Source organism: Scyliorhinus torazame, chromosome 9 (assembly GCF_047496885.1).
Source record: "Scyliorhinus torazame isolate Kashiwa2021f chromosome 9, sScyTor2.1, whole genome shotgun sequence".
NCBI lineage: Eukaryota > Metazoa > Chordata > Chondrichthyes > Carcharhiniformes > Scyliorhinidae > Scyliorhinus > Scyliorhinus torazame.
In genome coordinates this window covers 95,156,268-95,180,003 of record NC_092715.1, presented here as the reverse complement: position 1 = coordinate 95,180,003, position 23,736 = coordinate 95,156,268, and the positions used below count along the sequence as shown (strand labels likewise).

Genomic DNA, 23,736 nt, shown 5'->3' with positions numbered 1-23,736 from the left:
GGAGAACATGCAGACTCCATTTGTTTCCATTTGTGATGCTGAGTATTAGGCAGTGCAAGCCAGAGATCTCTCTCCCTCTCATTATTTCATGTTAGTTGATAAGGTCTAGCAATTTTGAATCTTAATGTTGTATTGCTATATTTTGTTTAATTCATTGATGGGATGTGGGCATCACTTGTTTGGCTAGCATTTATTGGTCATCCCCAGTTACCATTCAGAATGTGGTGGGGAGCTGCCTTCTTGAACCGCTGATGCCCTTGACATGTAGGTATACCCACTGTGTAGTTAGGGAGGGAGTTCCAGGATGTTGCCCAAGTGAGGGAGCGGTGATATATTTCCAAGTCAGGGTGGTGAGTGACTTAATAATAATCTCTATTATTGTCACATGTAGGCTTACATTAACACTGCAATTAGGTTACTGTGAAAATTCCGAGTCACGACACTCCGGCGCCTGTTTGGGTACACTGAGGGAGAATTCAGAATGTCCAATTCACCTAACAAGCACACCTTTTGGGACTTGTGGGAGGAAACCGGAACACTTGGAGGAAACCCATGCAGACACAGGGTGAACGTGCAGACTCCGCACAGTGAAGCAAGCAGGGATTGAACCAGGGCCCTGGCACTGTGAAGCAACAGTGATAACCATTGTGCTATCGTGTCGCCCGACTTGGAGGTGAGCCTCCAGGTGGTGGGGTTCCCAGGTATCTGCTGCTCTTGTCTTTCTAGATGGTAGTGGTTGTGGGTTTGGAAGATGCTGTCTGAGGAACCTTGGTGAGTTACTGCAGTGCATCTTGTTGATGGTACACATAGCAGCCACTGTTCGTTGGTGGTGGAGGGTTTGAAAGATTGTGGAAGGGAGAGCAATCAAGCAGGCTATTTTGTCCTGGATGGTGTTGAGTTTATTGAGCGTTGTTGGAGCTGCACTCTCCAGGCAAGTGGAGAGTATTCCATTACACTCCTGATTTGTGCCTTGAAAATGGTGGACAGGCTTTGGGGGTCAGGAGGTGAGGTGCTCGCCGTAGGAGTCCTAGCCTTTGACCTGCACTGGCAGCCACGGTACTAACATGGCTAGTCCAGTTCAGTTTCTGATCAATGGTAACCCCCAGGATGTTGATTGTGGGGGATTCAGCAAAGGTAATGCCATTGAATGTCAAGTGGTGGTGGTTAGATCGTCTCTTGAATGAGATGGCCATTGCCTGGCACTTGTACGACGCAAATGCAACTAGCCACTTATCAGCCCAAGCCTGGATATTGTCCAGGTCTTGCTATATTTGGACATAGCCTGCTTCATTATCTGAGGAGTCACGAATGGTGCTGAACATTGTGCAGTCACCTGTGAACATCCCCACTTCTGACCTAATGATTCATAGAATTTACAGTGCAGAAGGAGGCCATTCAGCCCATCGAGTCTGCACCAGCCCTTTGAAAGAGCACCCTACCCAAGCCCACATCTCCACCCTATCCCCATAACCCAGTAACCCCACCCAACACTAAGGGCAATTTTGAACACTAAGGGCAATTTGTCATGGCCAATCCACCTAACCTGCACATCTTTGGACTGTGGGAGGAAACCGGAGCACCCGGAGTAAACCCACGCACACACGGGGAGAACGTGCAGACTCTGCAGACAGTGAACCAAGCCGGGAATTGAACCTGGGACCCTAGAGCTGTGAAACAATTGTGCTAACCACCATGCTATCGTGCTGATAGAAGGGAGGTCATTAATGAAGCAGCTAAAGATGGTTGGACCTAGCACACTACCCTGAGGAACTCCGTCAGTGATGTCCTGGAGCTGAGATGATTGATCCCTGACCACCACAACAAACTTCCTTTGTGCAAGGTCTGACTCCAACCAATGGAGAGTTTCCCTCCTGATTCCCATTGACTCCAGTTTATCTAGGGCTCCTTCATGCCTTTTTTGGTCAAATGCTGCCTTAGTGTCAAAGGCAGTCATTCTCATCTCACCTCTGGCATTCTGCGCTTTTGTCCATGTTTGAACCAAGGCTGTAATGAGGTCAGGATATCATTGATACGAGTTTTTGAAGCACAGTATAATGTCAATGCTCTCATTTATCTGATCTCAGAATATTTATGTTAGTGGGGCTTCTTCAAAGTTGTTCATATTATTAAGTTCGGGTTGCCACATTTGAACTTAGGCAATCCAGGAAATTAGTCTTCAGCACTGCTGCTTTGGTTCAAAACCCTCATCACATCTATTCAATTATTAGTACTTTTACTGGCAGAACAAAGGTCACAAATAGCAGTAAAACTGTACATTTCATGTTTGTACTGTTGCACTAATGGTGCCAGTACCACATTTGTATTCTATTAGTATAATTACAACATTAGGCGACAGGATGTGAAACCTCAACACTAAAGGTTTCTTCTTTGGACGCTCTTCCTCCTGGCACTTTCTTTTGAGTATCCTGCTGAACTCCTGACTGCAACTACAAAGTATAGAGTCAATATTTGGTTGTTTCAAAACTCCTGCAAAAATATATTGGGTAATACTTCCCGCTTTTGTGTTGCAATTTGTACAAGTACATATTCAAGTTTCTTATGCATATCCATACCTTACCAGGCATGAAAATTATTTGTCTGTGCTCATGTATATAATTTACATTCAGGGCAGGATTTTTGGAGGGAAATGGGATTGGGAAAAAAGGCATGTAGATGCATGATTTTGTTCCACCAGCCTGCGTACCGGTTTACCAGCATCATCCTGCCCTGGAGCCATTTTCAGGAAACCGGAGTTGGCATGGAAGTTACCTGCTTGCAACAGATGGCTTTTTAATTTAATTAAAAGGTCAATTGTGGCTGCCCCCCCCCCCCCTTTATCTGGCCGCAGTTGTAAGTCCACATGGAAAATGTGTACTTTCTCTCCACATTGGTGGTCTGGCAGCTCTGGCCATTGTTTTATTTCAAACATGTTGAAAGTGGTACGAACGAGCTCAAAATTAACTTCATTGGGGGGGCCGCAGCTCTGTCAGTGCTGGAGGGGCCCCTTATGTTGCATCTGCTTCAAGACTCTGCACCCTCTGGCCACTAACTGGCCTTTTCAACAAAAATTGATGTTGGATTGTTCCTCATGACATAGTGCAGGGTCAGGACCCGCATTTGACTCCTGGAAGTCAAGGTCCCTGCCGAGAACAAAAGTCCTGCTCTTGGTGATTGAATTTATAATGTGCAGAGTCAAAAACAGACATGAATTTGGATGGCACTCTGTCACTTAGAATATTACATGATAGAAATATCTCGTAAAGGTGTTACAGAGCATTATATTTGTATATTGCTGAAGAGAGAGACATGTTGCTGAAGCAAACGCTCACTGCAATTTATACCACAGGAGAAAAGCAGTGCTGATTAGTTGGCAGTTCGACTCTGATTGGTTGAGGCATGGAGAGAGCAACGGGAAACTACAGACTGCCGCTGTTTCTGGGAATGTAAGAAAAATACAAAGCTTGTACATATTCCTTTTGTTTGCAGAGAATGGGTTTCTGAGTATAAATGTATGTCACATTTAGCAAACTGAAACGAGTCACATTACGAGCTTGACTGGTTTCTAAATTTGGTTTTTAGAGTAATGGAGCACACTCAGGATTGTTCAGCAAGTTAGGCTCTTTTGCTCAAAATAGCCCGCTAAAATAGGGAAAAATGTATCCCCTCACCGTATCTAACAAAAGCAAAACAGAAGATGCCAAGCAACAGTAACGCAAGAGGCCGTAGGGAGACAAAAAGCAGTCCAGATGATAGACGCATGAGGCGACGAAGTGCCGGCTATGCTTGAACGCAAATCGCACACGGGTCTCCCCTCATTGGAGGGCGGATGGAGGAAGTTTGTCTCCAGGGAACTAAGGGAGTTCAGGGAAGAGATGAAGACAGACATTCAACCTGTGATCAAGGTGGTACTCATCGAGCCCTGACCACCATGCAGGCAGCCCTGGACAAGGCAAAGAGATGAAAATAGAGGACCGAGAGAATTGGTCCCAGCGCCAGAACTTAAGGACAGTGGGCCTGCTGGAAGGGATTGAAGGCAGGGCCTTCACAGACCATGTGGCCCAGATGTTGGGAAACCTGGTGGGAAGGGACAGCTTTCCCAACCCGCCAGAAATAGATAAAAGTCCAACGGTCACTCCGGGTGAAACCCAGGGATGGAGAGCAGCTGAGAGTTATAATCGCCAAAATGCACCAGTACCAGGACCAGGAAAGAATCCTACGCTGGGCAGGCAAGCAAGGACCTGCAACTGGGAAGAGAACCAGATCAAGAGATATCAGAAAATTCGGGCAGACCTGGCCAAGCACTGGATGGAGTTCAACAGAGCGAAGGTGGCCTTGCACATGGGCAAAGTGAAATTTGGGATGCTGCACCCGGCTAAACTCTGGCTCACATTCCGGGGCAGGGAGCTTCTCTTCATGACCCCTGCGGACATGGACAATTTTTCCAGGAAAACAAGCTGGGAAAACAGCAGCAAAGACAGTGGTGAAAATGTCATCCAACGACTGAATCAATCTGAGAGACACTGCACGGGACTGCACTGCCTCACTCTGAATGCGGGAACCAAACCAAAGGAAAGAAGGGCGAGGGCACCGGAGCACAGGAGAGGGTGAGGAGGATAACAGGAGGGGAAACCATAGAGTGGGCAAAGGGTATGCACATAACCCACCCCATCACACTAGCAGGAAAGCTCGCGCCGGGATGTATGAGCGAGGCGGGGTGGCGCGGCGCATTTCCCGCAGAGGAGAGAGGGCCTGGCAATGGAGGGGGGTGGGTACACAACACAAGGTGTGGACAGCTAGGGGGGTAAATGGAGAAAGGAGAGTAGGGAGGAGGGACAATAATAGTAAGGGGGATAAGACAATGGGGGGGGAAAGAATCATAGGGGAAACATAGGGACAAGGGATGGTAAGGGCTCTAGGCTGGCTACAACAGGCCACATGTAGCAACTTGGAACACAATGGCACTGCAAGCAGCCACTTTGGAGGGTCCCTGAACAGAGGGAAATCCCGGAGTGCAGGGGTTCACCCACATGGCACACACAGTTGGCGGCCAGGTTGGGTGGCCCCAGGACAAAGGGAAACCCCGGAGCGCATGGGCCCGGCCTCATGTGGAGTACGATGATCACGGCCATTTTGGATGGCCCATAACAAAGGTAAACCCCAGAGTCAAGGGGTGCATCCCCAAGGTAAGTATGGTTGATCCCTCCAATCCCTTCTGACAGGCTCACTATCCTTAAGTTCAGGTGGTGTGGAAAAAGGCCCCCATCAGAATAGTCACCTGGAACGTCAGTGATTCAATGGCCCAGCGAAGTGATCCAGAGTCTTTGTCTGCCTGAAAAGTATGAAAGCTGACATAGTCTTCCTCCAAGCGTCACACCTGAGGGAGAAAGACCACCTGCGTGTAAGGAAAGGCTGGGTGGGACGGATCTACCATTCCTTCTATGGGGCGAGGGCTAGGGGGATAGCCATACTGTTAAATAAGAGGACAATGTTTACAGACGCTCAAGATGAAAATACTTCCCAGGTTCTCTTCCTATTCAGATCCATGCCGATCTATATCTCCAAGGCCTTTTTCAACTCAGAAGAAAAAAAGATCATGCCATATGTGTGTGTGTGTGTGTGTGGGGGGGGGGGGGTCTGGCCATGGCAGTGCCCCCATCGCATTTTTCTACTCTCTGGCAGTACAATATCAATCTGAGAATCACTTTGGATGTTTCTGCACCTGCATTCTAAAAGGGAATCAACAAGGTGCTCAAAGTGCTGAAGTGAAAATCACCTATGGTCAGATAGGCCCATTTTGGGAAAGATTGACCATATTCATCAAAAATGTTAAAATCACAAAGGTGATTTTCACTTCAGCACATGGTATATATCCTGACTGCGAAAAAAATTAGTTAAAAAATTATTATTCAGAACGATATAGCTGCTCCAAGAAAGTAAAAGAAGCGCAATCGTGGGTCATTGTTCACAAACATTCTGACCACAAAGCCTCTTCAGATATTTGAGGCTTTTTGGAAACAATTCTTGTTTTCACCCTAATTATCCTCATAATTGGTCATTATTGACCTGCTGCTGTTGGGTGGGAGCTGCTTCCATTGTTCACCCACCTCTGGCAAGATCACTGGAAGGTGATCCGCAGACCTTGGCCGCAGACCTAATGTTGACTTATCTTATTTTCCTCCAGGTCCCATCTCCAAATCTGCCTCATCTCATATTATTCTGTCCAGAGTAATTTACAGCCCGACATGTCAAATGTATAATCAACAAAATATATGAAGACCAGGGGCGGGATTCTCCGACCCCCCGCCGGGTCGGAGAATCGCCGGGGGCTGGCGTGAATCCCGCCCCCGCCGGTTGCCGAATTCTCCGGCACCGGATATTCGGTGGGGGTGGGAATTGCGCCGCGCCCGCAATGGGCCGAAGTCCCGCTGCTGGAATGCTTGTCCCGCCGGCGAGAATCAAACCACCTCTCTTACCGGCGGGACAAGGTGGCGTGGGCGGGCTCCGGGGTCCTGGGGGGGGGGGGCGCGGGGCGATCTGGCCCCGGGGGGGGGGTGCCCCGACGGTGGCCTGGCCCGCGATCGGGGCCCACCGATCCGCAGGCGGGCCTGTGCCGTGGGGGCACTCTTTTCCTTCCGCCTTCGCCACGGTCTCCACTATGGCGGAGGCGGAAGAGACCCCCTCCACTGCGTATGCGCGGGGATGCTGTGAACGGCCACTGCACGCTCCCGCGCATGCGCCGCACGGGAAAGTCATTTCCGTGCCAGCTGGCGGGGCACCAAAGGCCTTTCCCGCCAGCTGGCGGGGCGGAAATCAGTCCGGCAAGGGCCTAGCCCCTCAAGGTGAAGGCTGGGCCGCTCAAGATGCGGAGAATTCCGCACCTTTGGGGCGGCGCGATGCTGGACTGATTCGCGCTGTTTTTGGCGCCGGCCGGCGGACATCACGCCGATTGCAGAGAATCCCGCCCAGGGGCAGGATTCTCCGACCCCCCCCGCGGGGTCGGAGAATCGCTGGTTGCTGGCGTGAATCCTGACCCCGCCGTGTCCCGAATTCTCCGCCATCAGATTTTCGGCGGGGGCGGGAATCGCGCCGCGCCAGTCCGCGGGACCACCCCTGGCGATTCTCTGGCCCACGATGGGCTGAAGTCCCGCCGCTGTCAACCCTCTCCCGCCGGCATGGATTAAACCACCTACCTTACTGGTGAGAGCAGGCGGCGTGGGCTTCTGGGGGTGGCGTGGGCGATCAGGCCCCGGGGGGTGCCCCCACGGTGGCCTGGCCCCCGATCGGGGCCCACCAATCCGCGGGTGGGCCTGTGCCATAGGGGCACTCTTTTTCTTCCACCTTCGCCATGGTGTTCACCATGGCGGAGGCGGAAGAGACCCCCTCACCCGCGCATGCGCGGGGATGACGTCAGCAGCCGCTGACGCTCCCGTGCATGCGTGGACTTATGCAGGCCAGCAAAGTCCTTTCGGCCCTGTCTGGCGTGGCGCCAAAGGCCTTCCACACCAGCCGGTGGAGCGGAAACCACTCCGGCGCGGGCCTAGCCCCTCAAGGTGAGGGCTTGGCCCCTAAAGGTGAGGAGGCTTCCGCAACTTTGGGGCGGCCCGAAGCCGGAGTGGTCCCCGCCACTCCATCACGCCGGGACCCCCCGCCCCGATGGGTAGGGGAGAATCCCGCCCCAGGTCTACGTTCATTGAATCTAGAATGTTGCTGCACAGAATACGGCCTATCATGCCTACGCCAACTCTGCCATAGAGCCAGCCTATTATTTTCACTTCTCTGATCTTCCCCATAGACCTATCATTTCTTCCCCTTGAAATATTTATCAAATTCTCTTTTGAAAGTTACTTTTGAAATCTGCTTCCACCACCTTTTCAGACTATGCATTCAATTCACTGTCTCAAGACATATTTCCCCATGACGGTTCTGCACCTTTTGCCAATCAGCTGAAAACTATATTCATTGGTTACCGACTTAGTAAGTTCATCAAAAAGCTCCACACAGCAATATTTATGAATCAAAGTGCTGAGGAACAAAGAGATACTCAAGGCCACATGGTCCTCACTGTATTAAATTTGACAGTAAATGAATTAAGAATCCACATTTTAATCCTAAAGGACAGCCAACGGGCAACACCGTGGCGCAGTGGGTTAGCCCTGTTGCCTCACGGCACTGAGGTCCCAGGTTCGATCCCGGCTTTGGGTCACTGTCCGTGTGGAGTTTGCACATTCTCCCCGTGTTTGCGTGGGTTTCGCCCCCACAACCCAAAGATGTGCAGGCGAGGTAGATTGGCCACGCTAAATTGCCCACGCTAAATTGCCCCTTAATTGGAAAAAATGAATTGGGTACGCTAAATTTTTTTTCTTTTAAAAAGGACAACCAACAGTCTATGGGTGATTTAATGTGCAAAAAACAGAGTCCCGTTTTGGGTGTGTATAGCATGGTATTTCTCGGAGCCTGCAGGAACGAGAACGTCCCCGCTATCTAATGGGACTCTGCCCCTTTTTTTGGCCTCAGTCAGGAACGCCCCGGGCCCAATTCCTGGCATGGACAACCTGGCACCTGGGCACCTTATCACCACCTGGCAGTGCCCCAGCCAGCTGGCAGTGCCAGGGGTCTCCAATGCCCTTGGAGACCATCCCAGGTGCCGTTATGCCTGGTTCATGTCTACGTTGACTGGTGCGAAATGGCGCCCTGGCGAGGTCTCCCAGGCGAGGCCATTAGTTCCCAGGGCTCGGGTGAATCCGCCTTAGACAAATGGCTCACTTGTTCATCTGGATCTCACCCAGCGAGGGTGAGATCCAAATCGCAATGCCTTGCAAGATCTCTTTAGATCCTGCGAGGCGTTCCAAACATCGCAAATCTCACAAAAGGCCTCTTGCGAGATTTAACAGCCTCGTCGCATCACTAAGTCGGGCGTGACGAGGAAATTAGATCACACTTTTCCTTCTTTACTTGCCCAATTATCATCTCCTTTTGCCTTGCATGATTATCATTTAATTCCTCCTGAATAGTTATCTCCGATTCTCTCTCCACTGGCGCTGTCAGACCTGCTGGATATTTCCAGCAATTTCTGTTTTCATTCTGATTTCCAGCATCTGCAGTATTTTGTTCTGCATGTCTACATTGTCCAGTGCTAACATCCACCAGGAAGAGATTTCTTTGGGTATCTCCAACTACAGGGTTTAGAAGGATTTAGAGGGACTAACAAATTTAAGAACAGCACGGTAGCATTGTGGATAACACAATTGCTTCACAGCTCCAGGGTCCCAGGTTCGATTCCGGCTTGGGTCACTGTCTGTGCGGAGTCTGCACATCCTCCCCGTGTGTGCGTGGGTTTCCTCTGGGTGCTCCGGTTTCCTCCCCCAGTCCAAAGATGTGCAGGTTAGGTGGATTGGCCATGATAAATTGCCCTTAGTGTCCAAAATTGCACTTAGTGTTGGGTGGGGTTACTGGGTTATGGGGATAGGGTGGAGGTGTTGACCTTGGGTAGGGTGCTCTTTCCAAGGGCCGGTACAGACTTGATGGGCCGAATGGCCTCCTTCTGCACTGTAAATTCTATGATCTATGATTCTATGATCTATGAACATTTCCTTAAATGCTGAGACTGATGATTCATTTATTGCCTGCAGGTTAGGTGGCTTAGAGCATTTGGTAAATCTCTCAAATTCAGAATCAAGCATTTGGCAGTTAGTCTTTCTTGAACAAAATATTATATTGGTGATGGTAGGGGAAGAAATAAGTGCCAAAATCACATGGGGCAAAATCATATGTAAAAGCACCTCCAAATTTTCAGAAGTGATCCTCTGCAAGGGCAATAATTTTATGAAGAACTAAGTCTGGTCATTGAAGGATAAAGCTCACTGGTGATACATATGACTTTGTAAGTTGCTCTTTCCGAACATTTATTTCCATTGACTTCCAAACTATCACACAGTGTCAAAATGTCCCCTACAAACAGCAACATTGTTGTACAAAAAGTAAATGCAATTATATCAGGTTCCTCTCACCACTCATGTAACAAGGGCTAATATATTGCAAGAGTAGAGCTTGTTAACGTTCATGCAGTAACATCGTCAACACTAATTTTCACCTCAAATGTTCTCAAAAGGATAGATTTTAGGGTGTTTGGAGGTTTAATGAAGAAATGCTGATTCCAAACAGAATTACTCCTTAGGATAGTAAAATCGTCCAATAATTCATAAATAACTGTCGACACTGATAATTAGATATTAATTGATATACATCCACTTCTTCTAAGCACTACCATGCTTTTAATCATCTGCATTATAAATTAATGAGATTTAAAATATACAGACTATAGAAATGCTCATTAATTAATTGCAAATGATGTCTCTGTAAATCTGTACATTAACATTGCAGATTTTAATTTTGATGTGTGAATGCTATCACACATCTTCAATATGGACTGTGCGGGTAATGCACTCTGCATGTCGGATCACCCTGAATAAATACTATGGATAATGACAGATGATTCAAAATTGAAATGATTCAAATGTGGCACATTGCTTCCAATAGTAGAACAATTGAAATTTTCTTATTTGGGTTTTCAGGGTAGATTTTGCATTCAACCACACCCAGTGGGTTTGGGTTGGAAAATTAAGTGGCTGATCTTGACTAACAGTTTCCTTACTTTTCTGATAGGTGCCATGTGCCAGCATAATGAGGGCAGGGCACTGTGTATTCAGCCTTATTTTAATGCCTAGCTATCACTGGCCCAATGTTTTATGACTTTGGGCAAACCTCTGCCTATAGTATCAGCCTCATCTATCAAAACCGGCACATTGGGATCCTAGAGAGTTGGCCTGCTCAGGGAGGCTTAACACAGAGAGAATGCACAGTTCTTACATTGTTTTTGCCTGTATCTGAGATGGTAAGGTGTTGATATGCATTTTCATGTACTCACTTTTCTTCATGCATTGTTTGGTTGGTTTTGCTGGCGAGTCCTCCGTTTTTGCATTTTGGCCTTGAAGCAAGGCATCTCCATGATAAAGCCGTCAGGTTTATTGTGTTGTCGTGTTTCCCAAAGTATATTCTTGGCAAGTGCCTACTATAAAATCAGTCAACCGACAATCTTAGTGAATTCTGGATTTATACCGGGTTTTCTTTCTGTAATTGCTGTTGCATTCCTGACCCAATCTGAGGCCCACTATGTATGCACTCACTGATGCCACTGGGAGGTCATTACCATAAATTAAAATCAGCGCCAATGGCATTGGAGTCCCCAAATCCCATGATTTGTGTTCCCATTACACCAATGGTAATTAAGGATGAGTTAAAAAGAAGTATTCCTGTTGCCAGTATTAGTGGAAATGCTTTCCTATGGAGCCTGCAGCCTTAAGAAACTTTCAAAATAAATTACTGGAGTTACTAAAAGCTTTTAAAGCATTTTTATTCATCTGGATTGAGTTAGACTTGCAAATAAGCAGCCTGTCGGTCAGTAGGAATATTTCACTCCTGACAAAAGAAAAACAAAATGGGAGAGATGTAAATGGGCTGCACTCACTATCACCTCGCTTTGCAATATGGTACAAAGTCAAGTTCTACCCCTTTGGCAGGCTGGCTCTTTCAAAAAACATGAATATCCTCTCGCCCCAAGGCTGCTGATTCCACTGAGAAAGCACATCATCATCGGTTTACTGCTCCTAACCTGCCACCTTCAGCTTCAACAAAAGCATGCAAGGCAATTTTGACACAATAAGAAAATGTATGCAAAAGGACAATGGTTTTGCACAATGGCTAAAATTGGTATCTCACAAAAGGTGCAGCAATTCTTAACATAAGTCCCCTCCCACCCCCCCACCCCTGTGCTTAATGTTTTCAAGCACAACATGTTGAAACCTGAGGATTACGCGTACGCAAAGCAATAATGAAATAATGCAAATGCTGGAAATCTGAAATGAAATCAGAAAATATTGGAAGCACTGAGGCATCACCTGTGGAGTGAGCAACAGAAGCAACGTTTGGTCAATGACCTTTCTTCAGGACTGGAAGAAGTTGTTTAATAGTTTATTGAATAAGTACACAAGCAGAGAAAAGGAGATGGTGGGGGAGGGTGGCGAGGGGGTGGGGGCGGCACAGTAACAAGAGGGAGGAAGGATTAATGGGATAAGTCTGTGATAGAGAGAGGGCAGGAGTAACTATAGGACAAAAAATTATGATGGTATAAGGCAAGAGGGAAGAAGTAACAAAGTCAAAGATGAGTCCAAGGATGGGTAAATGATAAAAACAGAACAATTACCAACACTTTCTGCCCAAGAAAATGGGATATGATATGATTTTGTTGAACTCAATGTTAAGGCTGTAATGTTATAAAATGCCTAATGGGGGGTGGGGGTTGTGGCAGGGTGTCAGAGAATGTGAGTGGCAAGTGATTGGAAGTTCAGGGTCATACATGCAGTCTGAAAGAAGAGCCAGAGTTTTATCTGAACTGGCAGGATGGCAGCAAGGGAACCAGAGTTGTGTGATGAAGGCCCTCCTCTCCAACACCCAATTAACAGCTGACAGCACCCTCACACATGGCGCTGCATCTGGAGGCTGAACTTGAGGTGCCAGCTGTGTAGTTGTCTGAAACAGATGAAGGTGCGGTAATATATTTAAAGGGCGAATAACACCCAAGCCCTGAAGCAGGTTGTGGTCAGCAGGGAGCCTGAAGTGTGGCATGAGCCACCTTAAGCCTGAAACCATCACTGCTCTGCCTGGGACCACCCATCGTCTGCCTCAAATAACTTCTCTTGAGCCTGAGGCCAACTCCCTTCTGTCTGAGACCAGGTCACTATCCACATGTTTGGGGGGGGGGGGGGGGGGGGGGGGCGGTGTAGGGGTGGGGGGGGGATTACCATTGACCCAAACTGAACTGTGCGTATATGAGCAGGTCAGAGGCTAAGAATCCTGTGGCAGGTAACTCACCTCCTGACTCCCCAAAACCTGCCCACCATCTGCAAGGCACAAGGCAGGAGTGTGATAGAATGCTCTACACATGCCTGGATGAGTGCAGCTCCAACAACACTCAAGAAGCTTGGCACCATCCAGGTCAAAGCAGCCCATTTGATTGGCAGCCTATCCACTGTCATAATATACACCAGTGTATCATGGTGCAGATACATCCACACTGATGAACACACAGCGGGACCAATCAACACACACAACACCGCAGCCAATCACCAGTTAGAGCACACGCACTATAAAGACAGGGGGCATCAGAGTTCCCCCTCATTTGAGCTGCAGCCTCCTAGTAGGACAGAGCTCACAGCCTGCAGCACAGATCTTCACCATGTGCTGAGTGCATAGACTGGTTAGGACAAGGCATAGGTATTTAGTTCAATCTAATATCGTGTTAACCCACAATGAAAGTATGTTCAACAGTTTCTGACTTAATAAAATAGTGTTGCACTATTTTAAGTGTTGGTGGCCTGTATGTGTTCTATGGACCCAGAGCACCCAACACATCATGATACCAGGAGTTGAGGGATATTAGAACTTCTTAGACCTACCTGCAAGTGATCTGCCTTCCACCAGCATACAGTCATCCTGCAAAATGGCCAGCCTCTGCCCGCCGCTGCCGCTCCGCATCACCGGTAACCTAGGGGCCAACTGGAAGATATTCAAACAACGCTTCCAGCTCTACCTTGAAGCCACAGACTGGGAGGATGCCTCGGACACGAGGAAGATCGCTCTCTTCCTATCCACAGCCGGGGGACATGCCATCAACATTTTCAATTCTCTCACCTTTGCGGATGATGAAGATAAAACAAAGTTCAAGGCGGTCCTCCTCAAGTTTGACAATCACTGCAGCATAGAGGTGAATGAAAGTTTCGAGCGCTATGTATTCCAACAGCGTTTGTAGGGTAAGGATGAACCTTTCCAGCCCTTTCTCACCCACCTCCGCATCCTTGCGCAGTCCTGTAGCTACGGGCCCACCTCCGACTCCATGATACGCGACCAGATCATTTTCGGTGTTCAGTCGAACCCCCTACGCCAGCAGCTCCTCAAGGTAAAGCAGTTCACCCTAGCGACTGGCATCGAGACCTGCGTGCTACACGAAAACGCCACGAGTCGGTATTCCCACATCCAAGCGGCTGAAACGGCGCGGCAAGCTCCCCACGAGGTGTAATGGGTCCAAGCAATCGAGCAACTCCAGGGCCTCAGCCTGGATGAGGGCGACCATTTTGCGCACTTTTCGCGGACTCCCGCGCTTGTGCGCACCAAACGAGGGGACTTCGACGTCGACGAACGTAATGCTCAGGCACTCACCACGCACGACCGCACCGCGCATGTGCGGTGGCGCAGTGAACATACTAACACTACGACGTTCGGCAACTGTGGCTCCGGCCATTTAAAGCGGCAATGCCCTGCCAAATCCCGACAATGCCTGAGATGTGGCAAACTTGGCCACTATGCTGCCTTATGCAGAGCAGCTCAGCCTGCCAACTCATCGCTTCAGCCAGCCTCGCTGGAATGTCCGGGCCATTCAACCCACGGTCACCGAGTCCGATGCGGACCTACTACCCAACATTGACACCGAGGCCCGAAGGCGCCTTTTCGAGTCGGTATCGTTACAAAAAACAGGGTGTCCCCAAAGCAAAGAATCCAGCCTCTATTAGTATACAGCATCGATCCAGACGATGAGTGGTGTGCCACCCTGACGGTCACCCGGTCCCAAATACGATTCCGCCTGGACACTGGTGCCTCCGCCAATCTCTTTGCGCGGACTGACCTCCAAAGCCTTCGTGTCAAACCAGCCATCCTTCCATCAGCCTGCCAGCTATTAGATTACAATGGCAATGCCATTGATACCAGCAGCTCGTGCCAACTTGAAGTGACGCACAGGTGATGCAAAGCCATCCTTCCCTTTGAAATCGTGGGCTCCTCGAAAGCCTCCCTGCTTGGCGCGCAGGCATGCAAGCTGTTGAACCTAGTTCAGCGAGTTCACTCTCACTCTCCTGATGACACGCCTGCCTTTCAGGACACCGACTTCAGGGCGCAGCTCAACGGCATTATCAACCGGCACCACAACGTCTTTGAGGGCATGGGCACGCTCCCATACACCTACAAGATCTTATTAAAACAGAATGCCACGCCTGTGGTGCACGCACCTCGCAGCACCCCTTAAGGTCCGCCTCAAGCAGCAGCCGCAGGACCTCCAGAACCAAGGAGTGATTTACAAAGTCACGGAACCAACCAACTGGGTCAGTTCCATGGTATGTGTAAAAAAGCCTTCCGGCGAATTGGGAATTTGCATTGATCCCAAGGATCTGAATCGCAATATCATGAGGGAGCATTATCCAATTCCCAAGCGCGAAGAGCTCACATGTGAGATGGCTCGCGCAAGCTCTTCACCAAACCCGACGCCTCAAAAGGATTCTGGCAAATCCAGCTCGACAAATCCAGCAGGAAACTTTGCACATTTAATACCCCCTTTGGCAGATTTTGTTACAACAGGATAACGTTTGGGATCATATCTGCTTCAGAAGTGTTCCAGAGGATTATGGAACAAATGATGGAAGGCATTGAAGGTGTTCGCGTCTATGTCGACGACATAATCATTTGGTCCACCACCCCGCAGGAGCATGTTAGTCGCCTCCAGCGCGTATTCAAACGTATACGTGAGCATGGCCTCCGCCTCAACAGGGCCAAATGCTCTTTTGGTCAGACGGAACTCAAGTTCCTCGGGGACCACATCTCCCAGTTGGGTATGCAGCCGGATGCGGACAAGGTGGCTGCTATCACAGCTATGAAAACACCAGAGGACAAGAAGGCGGTCCTCCGATTTCTGGCCATGGTCAATGGTTTAGGGAAGTTCATCCCTAACCTCGCCTCTCATACCACGGCTCTCAGGAACCTGGTCAGGAAGATGACAGACTTCCAATGGCTCCCTGCCCACGAGCGCGAATGGAGAGAACTCAAAGCAAAACTGACCACGGCCCTGGTCTTAGCTTTCTTTGATCCAGTAAATGAGACCAAAATTTCGACGGATGCCAGCCAATCCAGCATTGGGGCAGTGCTCCTTCAACGTGATGAGGCCTCATCATGGGCCCCCGTTGCATATGCGTCACGCGCCATGACCCCCACGGAGCAGTGCTACGCGCAGATAGAAAAGGAGTGCCTGGGCCATCTGACCGGTGTGGTTAAGTTCCACGATTATGTCTACGGACTTCCTCAATTCACCGTCGAGACTGACCATCGCCCGCTGGTCAATATAATACAGAAAGACTTGAACGACATGACGCCTCGCCTCCAGCGTATTCTTCTCAAGCTCCGGCGATATGACTTCCAGCTGGTATACACCCCAGGCAAAGACCTCATCATTGCTGACGCTCTCTCCAGGGCAGTCAACACGCCATGTGACCCAGCGGGATTTGTCTGCCAGGTTGACGCCCATGTGGCATTCACGGCCTCCAATCTACCTGCCACGGATGAACGCCTCGACCAAATTCGCCGCGAGACGGCGGCTGACCCTTTGCTACAGCGTGTCATGCGCCACCTAACAGACGGGTAGCTCAAGGAACAATGCCCTCAGTTCTATAACGTCAGAGATGATCTGGCGGTAGTAGACGGGGTTCTTCTAAAACTGGACCGCATTGTCATCCCGCAGAGCATGCGCCAGCTCGTCCTGGAACAACTACACGAGGGCCACCTTGGCGTGGAAAAGTGCCGCCGACGGGCCCGAGAGGCAGTGTACTGGCCCGGCATCAATGAGGACATAGCCAACACAGTGCTCAACTGCCCCACTTGTCAGCGCTTCCAGCCGGCCCAACCACGTGAGACCCTGCAGCCCCATGAGTTGGTCACGTCACCGTGGACCAAGGTGGGCATCGACCTGTTCCACACGCTGGGTAGAGACTATGTCCTGATCGTGGACTACTTTTCGAATTACCCGGATGTGATACGGTTGCACGACATCGCCTCGTCTGCAGTCATTCGTGCTGTAAGGAAACCTTTGCTCGACACGGCATCCCGCTCACAGTTATGTGTGACAATGGCCCCTGCTTCACCAGGCAGGAATGGTCCAACTTTGGCAGGCGGTACAATTTTACCCCGTGACATCCAGTCCCCTGTACCCCCAATCCAACGGCAGAGCAGAGAAGGGAGTACATATAGTCAAACAGCTCCTCTGCAAGGCTGCCGATGCTGGGTCCGATTTCTACCTCGCCTTGCTGGCCTATCGCTCCGCCCCACTGTCCACTGGCCTGTCGCCAGCCCAGTTGCTCATGGGTCGTACCCTGAGGACGATGGTGCCGTCCATTCATGTCCCAGATCTCGACCACGTTCCGGTCCTTCGCCGGATGCAGCTGTCTCATGCACAGCACAAGGCGGCTCATGACTCCCGTGCAGCTGATCTCCCTGCTCTGGCTCCAGATGACAACGTCCGCATCCATCTTCCGGATGGTGGCTGGTCTGCAACCGCTGTTGTCCTTCGGCAGGTGGCCCCCCGCTCGTTCCCGGTTCGACTACCGGATGGCTCCATTCTGCGCCGCAACGACGCGCCCTTCGCCTCGTTCCACGCTCGCTACATGATCCTCCACTGTCGCCTCGCCCGCCTGCTGACCCTGCCACGGACTATGCAGAAATCCCTGTCACTCTGCATCCCCCTGACTCTGATGCAGTCCAGCCCGCACCTGAACCGGCGGCTCTCGACCCACCCTTGAGGCGGTCAACCAGAATTCGTCGCCCACCTCAGAGACTTAATTTATGAACTTTGCGGACTTTCTGAATTGTTTTGTTGCTTTGTTTGATCGTTTACCTGGTTTGTATATAGTGTTCATCTCGTTATTCTTGTTGCATACTGCTTCTCTGCACCAGGCACCTTCCCATGTAAATAGCTTAGTTCTCTTGTACGTAGTCCTGTAAATATGTCTTCGCACCCCACACGTAGTTAGGAACATTCTCACCATACACTATTTATTGCCACACATATACATTCTTTTATAAAAGGAGGGATGTCATGATATACACCAGTATATCATGGTACAGATACACACACACTGATGGACACACAGCGGGACCAATCAACACACACAACACCGCAGCCAATCACCAGTTAGAGCACACGCACTATAAAGACAGGGGGCATCAGAGTTCCCGCTCATTCGAGCTGCAGCCTCCGAGTAGGACAGAGCTCACAGCCTGCAGCACAGATCTTCACCATGTGCTGAGTGCATAGACTGGTTAGGACAAGGCATGGGTATTTAGTTCAATCTAATATCGTGTTAACCCACAATGAAAGTATGTTCAACAGTTTCTGACTTAATAAAATAGTGTTGCACTATTTAAGTGTTGATGGCCTGTATGTGTTCCACAGATCCAGAACACCCAACACGTCATCCACCACCTTCAACATTCACTCATTCACTCCCTCCAGCACTGACACACATTGGCAGCAGTGTGTACCATCTATGGGATGCACTGCAGCAGCCCATCAGGCCTTCTTCGACAGCATCTCCCAAACCTGTGACGTCCATCACAGAAGAGAAAAGGGCAGCAGATACATGGGAACACCACCTTTATCTGGAGAATATGGCTGTGGTGTCACCAGTGGGTTAAAGACCTTCTCTGTTCTGTCAGGATGAGTGATAACCCTCACTCTGTGTTGGGGGGTGCAGCAAATGGGGAGGTATGATGTTTCAGATTCTGCGGAGAGAGAGCCCACCATGTTGATGCCAATGGATGGAGGCTGCAGCATCTCCTTAGAAAATAATGGACTCGCCCCTGTCAGGACTATGGGCCACGCCAAGATGGTCCACAATGACCCAGAGTCACATGGATGCCATTGGCCACAGATACTGCAGCAACTACGAAAAGCCATTAGACACTGCGTTAGCTCTTGTGGTGCCATTATCACCATTCTTCTGTGCTTCTGCCGGAGAAAAAGGCCTAGAATACCAGGAAGTGTTTCTGGGCCGGTAGCCGCATTCTGATGATCACCTGACCCCAATGGAGGAGCTGGAAGGATATCACAGCGGTCACTCCACTGTGGACAGTGAGCCTGAAGTGCAATCAGATAAATGTGGGTTGCCTTGGAAACAGGCATGGGAAAACATTAGGCAAGAATGAGGGATGGTTGTGTCTTACAATTATCAGAGATCTGTTTGAGCTGCAGCTGACTCTGGACTGGAGGCTTGAGTGGGCCTGATCATTCTGTTTTCTCATGCAGGTCAATCGCAGTACCAGAGAACTGTCGTGTCCAGGGGATAGTTGTCCTTCTCTAAGGAGGAGAAGCGGACCTCAGAGGGTGCAGCATCACAATACTTCTCTGCACCCTCCGCAGCACAGATGGTTTAACGTTGGTGGGTATGTGCTCGGGAATAGATTTGGGTTAGAAACTTCTACAAGTATCACACACATTCAATACTGTACAGCTGATGAAGAGATGCCACACAAGTCTTCAGTGGGTTCCTGGAATGAGCCTAAGGTGTAGAAGTTTAGGGCAGCAGTAAACATGAGAGCCACTGGCATTGGTTGCCTACCAATGTATTTGGAACTAGTCTCCTCCTGCATCATGGCACACAGATCAGCCATGGCCTCACTGTACAGGCACAATCCTCGGTGACTTTTAGGGGTAGCTCCTCCATTGTCTGTACATTCTTACCACTGAGTAGCCTCATCTTCATATCATTCTCTGTGCCTAGTCCCCTCTGCGGCCTTCTGACACTTCCCCTACCATGAGTCTGTCCCTGCAAATGACCAAGAGCTGCTGTCCATTTCCATTTGCCCTCTCAGGTTCTCCTCCTCGCCAGGGAACCTCCTCTGAATACTGCTGCTAAAAGCGGGCAACGTCCATTCTCTGGTTACAGAAATTCCACCCAGTATATTTAAGAGTAATACTCTCAGGCGCTTCTTCAATGAGCCCCCTTGCCAGGAGGACTATTGCTCAACGGAACCTCAAGCCAAAAACAAATATTTGTCCTTCCCTTTCCTTTGAATTAAATGAAAAGGCCCCAGTGAGAGTCTGCCGAGTGCAGCACTACAAACAGCTGCCACCCGGTTCCCACCCTTTAAATGATGTTGAGGCTCTGTCCCGAGGTCCCCCTCCCCCCCCCCCCACTCCATGTCACTTATGTGCTGCTTCCAAAATTCAGAGCGGCTCATAATATTACTGTCAGTAGCCTCCTCAATGATTTAATTGGATTTTAATGCTCATTTCAACATTGTGAGTAGGATCTCTGCTTGACTTGCCACCTGCCCCTCTTGAAATTGCATTCCAGAGTCACGATGTCGGGGGTCTGACTGAATGACATCATCCTCGGTTTTACAGCTAGATTATTATTGTTATTGTGTTATTATTATTAATAATAATTAATAATTAGTAATTATTATTATTATTCTTGCCTTTGTTTTTCAAATATGTAGGGGCACAGTTCAAGACCCCAAACATCTGGCTGCCCATCGATGTCTTCAGTTCAAATATAAATTGGGACAGATGTAGTCGCCCACTTTACACACCTCAGAAATAATCAGAATGACCGTCATTTTCTGACCTGTCTTTCAAGTTTCATCAACTGGAAAATTGATCGTGCCTGAAACCGGGTCTGTGGGGGAGAGGTGCACACGACCTGAGTCAGTACAGGGAAACAGGAAACTCACACAGACAGCTCATTATAATCAGTTAGGCATGAAGGAAGTATTACCTGCGCAGTGATGCCATTTACAGGCATCCAACCCTTCCTAAAGAAGAGGTGAACTTTGCCTGTGGACAGCAGGGAAAATTCTCAATCGAAGAAAGGACTGCTGGGGCATACACAGCTTCTCAGATGTATCACTTCAGGATCTATCCCAGGTGGTGGACAGGAGGATGTGGTGATATGCATCACTGTATATACACAAAAGGTTAATGTAAATACACTATAACTAAGTAACCACTAGAGGGAGCACCAGAGATGTCATGACATGCAGACATACAGCCAATGGGTCATTACAACAGGACGCAACCAATGGGTAATCAGGACACCCAGAGGTGACATTACCACAAGGGGGCACTTCACAACCCATATAAAAGGACAGGGCACACATGCTCTGCCTCTTTCCACAGCAGACATCTAGAGAGTACATCAGGGTTGATCAACAGCATCACACCCAGCATGTGGCTTAGAGCAGGCTGGTAAAGATAGATTGACTTACTACAGTTAGATTAGCAGAGAGTCAAACTCATTTAAGAACTGTGTTAATAGTTCAATAAACAAGTTGAACTCATTTCATAGTCTGGAGCTTCCTTTGTCAAAGCATATATCAAGGAAGCAGCTTATGCTACACAAAGCAGCATAACACAATAGAGGAGAGAAATTATTTTTCCATTGGAAGAAATCCTTACAGGCATGGGGTGTGATTCTCCGACCCCCCACCGGGTTGGAGAATCGTCGGGGGCTGGCGTGAATCCCGCCCCCGCCGTGTCCCGAATTCTCCGCCACCAGGGATTCGGTGGGGGCGGGAATCGTGCCGCGCCGGTCGGCGGGAATAGCGCCACGCCAGCCGGCGGGCCCACCCCCGACGATTCTCCGGCCCGCGATGGGCCGAAGTCCCACCGCTGTCAACCCTCTCCCTCTGGCGTTCATTAAATCACCTTTTGAATGGCGGGACAAGACGGCGCGGGCGGGCTCCGGGGTCCTGGGGCGATCTAGCCCCGGGGGGTGCCCCCACAGTGGCCTGGCCCGCGATTGGGGCCCACCGATCCGCGGGCGGGCCTGTGCCGTGTTGGCACTCTTTTTCTTCCGCCTTCGCCATGGTCTTCACTATGGAGGAGGCGGAAGAGAACCCCTCCCCTGCGCATGCGCGGGGATGACGCCAGCAGCCGCTGATGCTCCCGCGCATGCGTCGCCCGGCGAAGACCTTTCGGCGCCGGCTGGCGTGGCGCCAAAGGCCTTTCCCGCCAGCCGGCGGAGCAGAAACCACTCCGGCGCGGGCCGAGCCCCTCAAGGTGAGGGCTTGGCCCCTAAAGGTGCGGAAGTCTCCGCACCTTTGGGGCGGCCCGACGCCAGAGTGGTTCCTGCCACTCCATTACGCTGAAACCCCCCGCCCCGCCGGGTAGGGGAGAATCCCGCCCCTTGTTTCTGTATTTCTGCCACCAGTGGAAGTGGGGAGCTCCCGGGATCTGCCAACAATGCCAGAAAAAGATAAATTACTTCATCAGTCAAGGTAAGATTTTTACTCACTTGTGGTCTCCTCACACCTGCAGCCCCACTATTCACAAGAACCCTCTTCCCTTTACTCATACAATTACTGCACACTAATTCACTCCCCATCTTTCTCCTCCTTCTCACACATGATGCATTTCTTACTCTCACTGCCATCACAATTCTCACTTCCACACTCCTCACACAACATACAAATTATTTGACCATCGCAGACACATTCTCTAAATGGCTCACAAGATGGTAATTAACATGTCCACATATTTCTTGAAGGGGAGGATCACGCACAACATGTGATAGGAGGTGCCATCTGGTGGAGGCCAAGCCCACTTGTACACAATCTCCCTCCAGAGGAAGCACAGTTAAGGAGAGAGTGACCACTCTGAAGGGAACATTATGCAGGGTTTCTACGCATTTCATCTTTTTTCCTTTCCCTTCTTACTTTTGTCTCGCCCTGCAAGTGTAACTGAGCTGTTTTCCACAAACACCTATCTCTCCCTTCTCTTCCTCCATACTAAAAGCTAACTCTTGTCCCTTGACTTTATTTCAGATGCTGAAAATGTGGATGCCTCTCTGCGACTTCAGAAATGGGAAGACCATCATCCGAAGATGCAGCGTCACTCAAGATGAACATGGAGCTTGTTGTCGGACAGTTTTGCGGGACTTAGCTTCCTGACAGGAACACGAGCCATGGTTGGAGGAGATACCGCTTGTGGCCTTTAAGCTGACAACCTGGTTGGAATAAAGGCAGCATACTGTACTGGACAAATGAATCATGACTGCATAATTAAAGTAGAAGTGCGGCGGAAACCACAAAAATACAATCTAAGCAGCATTTATGTTCAATTTCCGGGTTTCTTTGGCTTTCCTGTCTGAGTTACAGGAGATACGCGGAATAATTTATAAGATCTGAAAAAACCATAACATTGCTTTCAGTATTCATTCACAACTGGGGTATCTATTTTGTCTTAAACTGGCGCTGCAGTTATGAGGCAGAGGCGGTCTGAATTTGGAGTCACTTTGTACCTCAACACCTGATGCGTGCCCCATAGGTCTAGTCTTGAATAGAAACCAAATAGACTTTGTCCCAAAGTTAAGCCTGTGGTGTGAGCACATTGTGAACAAGGAACAAAGAAGATCAAAACGTCTTGAATATTGTTAATGTAGTATTAAGAATGTTTAAACCTCCTTCCTATTTCAGACATATACAGTGGTTAAGGGAAATTGAAACTAAAGGAACTAAAGGATGCAAATCACAAACTGTACAGCCTCTGCATTGTTTTTAATTCTACTGTAAATAAAACCTAAGGTATGACAATATGTTGGATCTTATATTCTATTTTGAACAACACATATTTGTATTAATGTATATGTACAATAATCTTTAGTACAGCAAAATAGTGCACATCTAATAAAGCACAATTATAACACAAGCTCTGTTAGTAAGGCACTCGTGCCTGAACTTTCACAAAGCTGGAAGGGCTCCACACCTTTGTCAAAATGTTGCTGGAGTCCCAATTCCGGAATTCTTGCCTCAAACCTGACACCCAAAACATGCCTCACGGGCTTTAGACATTTGAAGAATAGGTCCAAA

General features: G+C 49.3%; 1 long non-coding RNA gene across 1 annotated transcript in view; it reads left to right on the top strand.

The window, feature by feature from the left end:
* The window catches only part of LOC140430010 (uncharacterized), a 203,306-nt gene extending 179,854 nt beyond the window's left edge, over positions 1-23,452 (top strand). Inside the window, exons 2-3 of the long non-coding RNA XR_011949273.1 lie at positions 19,172-19,308; positions 22,693-23,452. This is a non-coding gene — a long non-coding RNA (uncharacterized lncRNA). The remainder of the gene's footprint in view (positions 1-19,171; positions 19,309-22,692) is intronic.
* Positions 23,453-23,736: the final 284 nt, after the last annotated feature.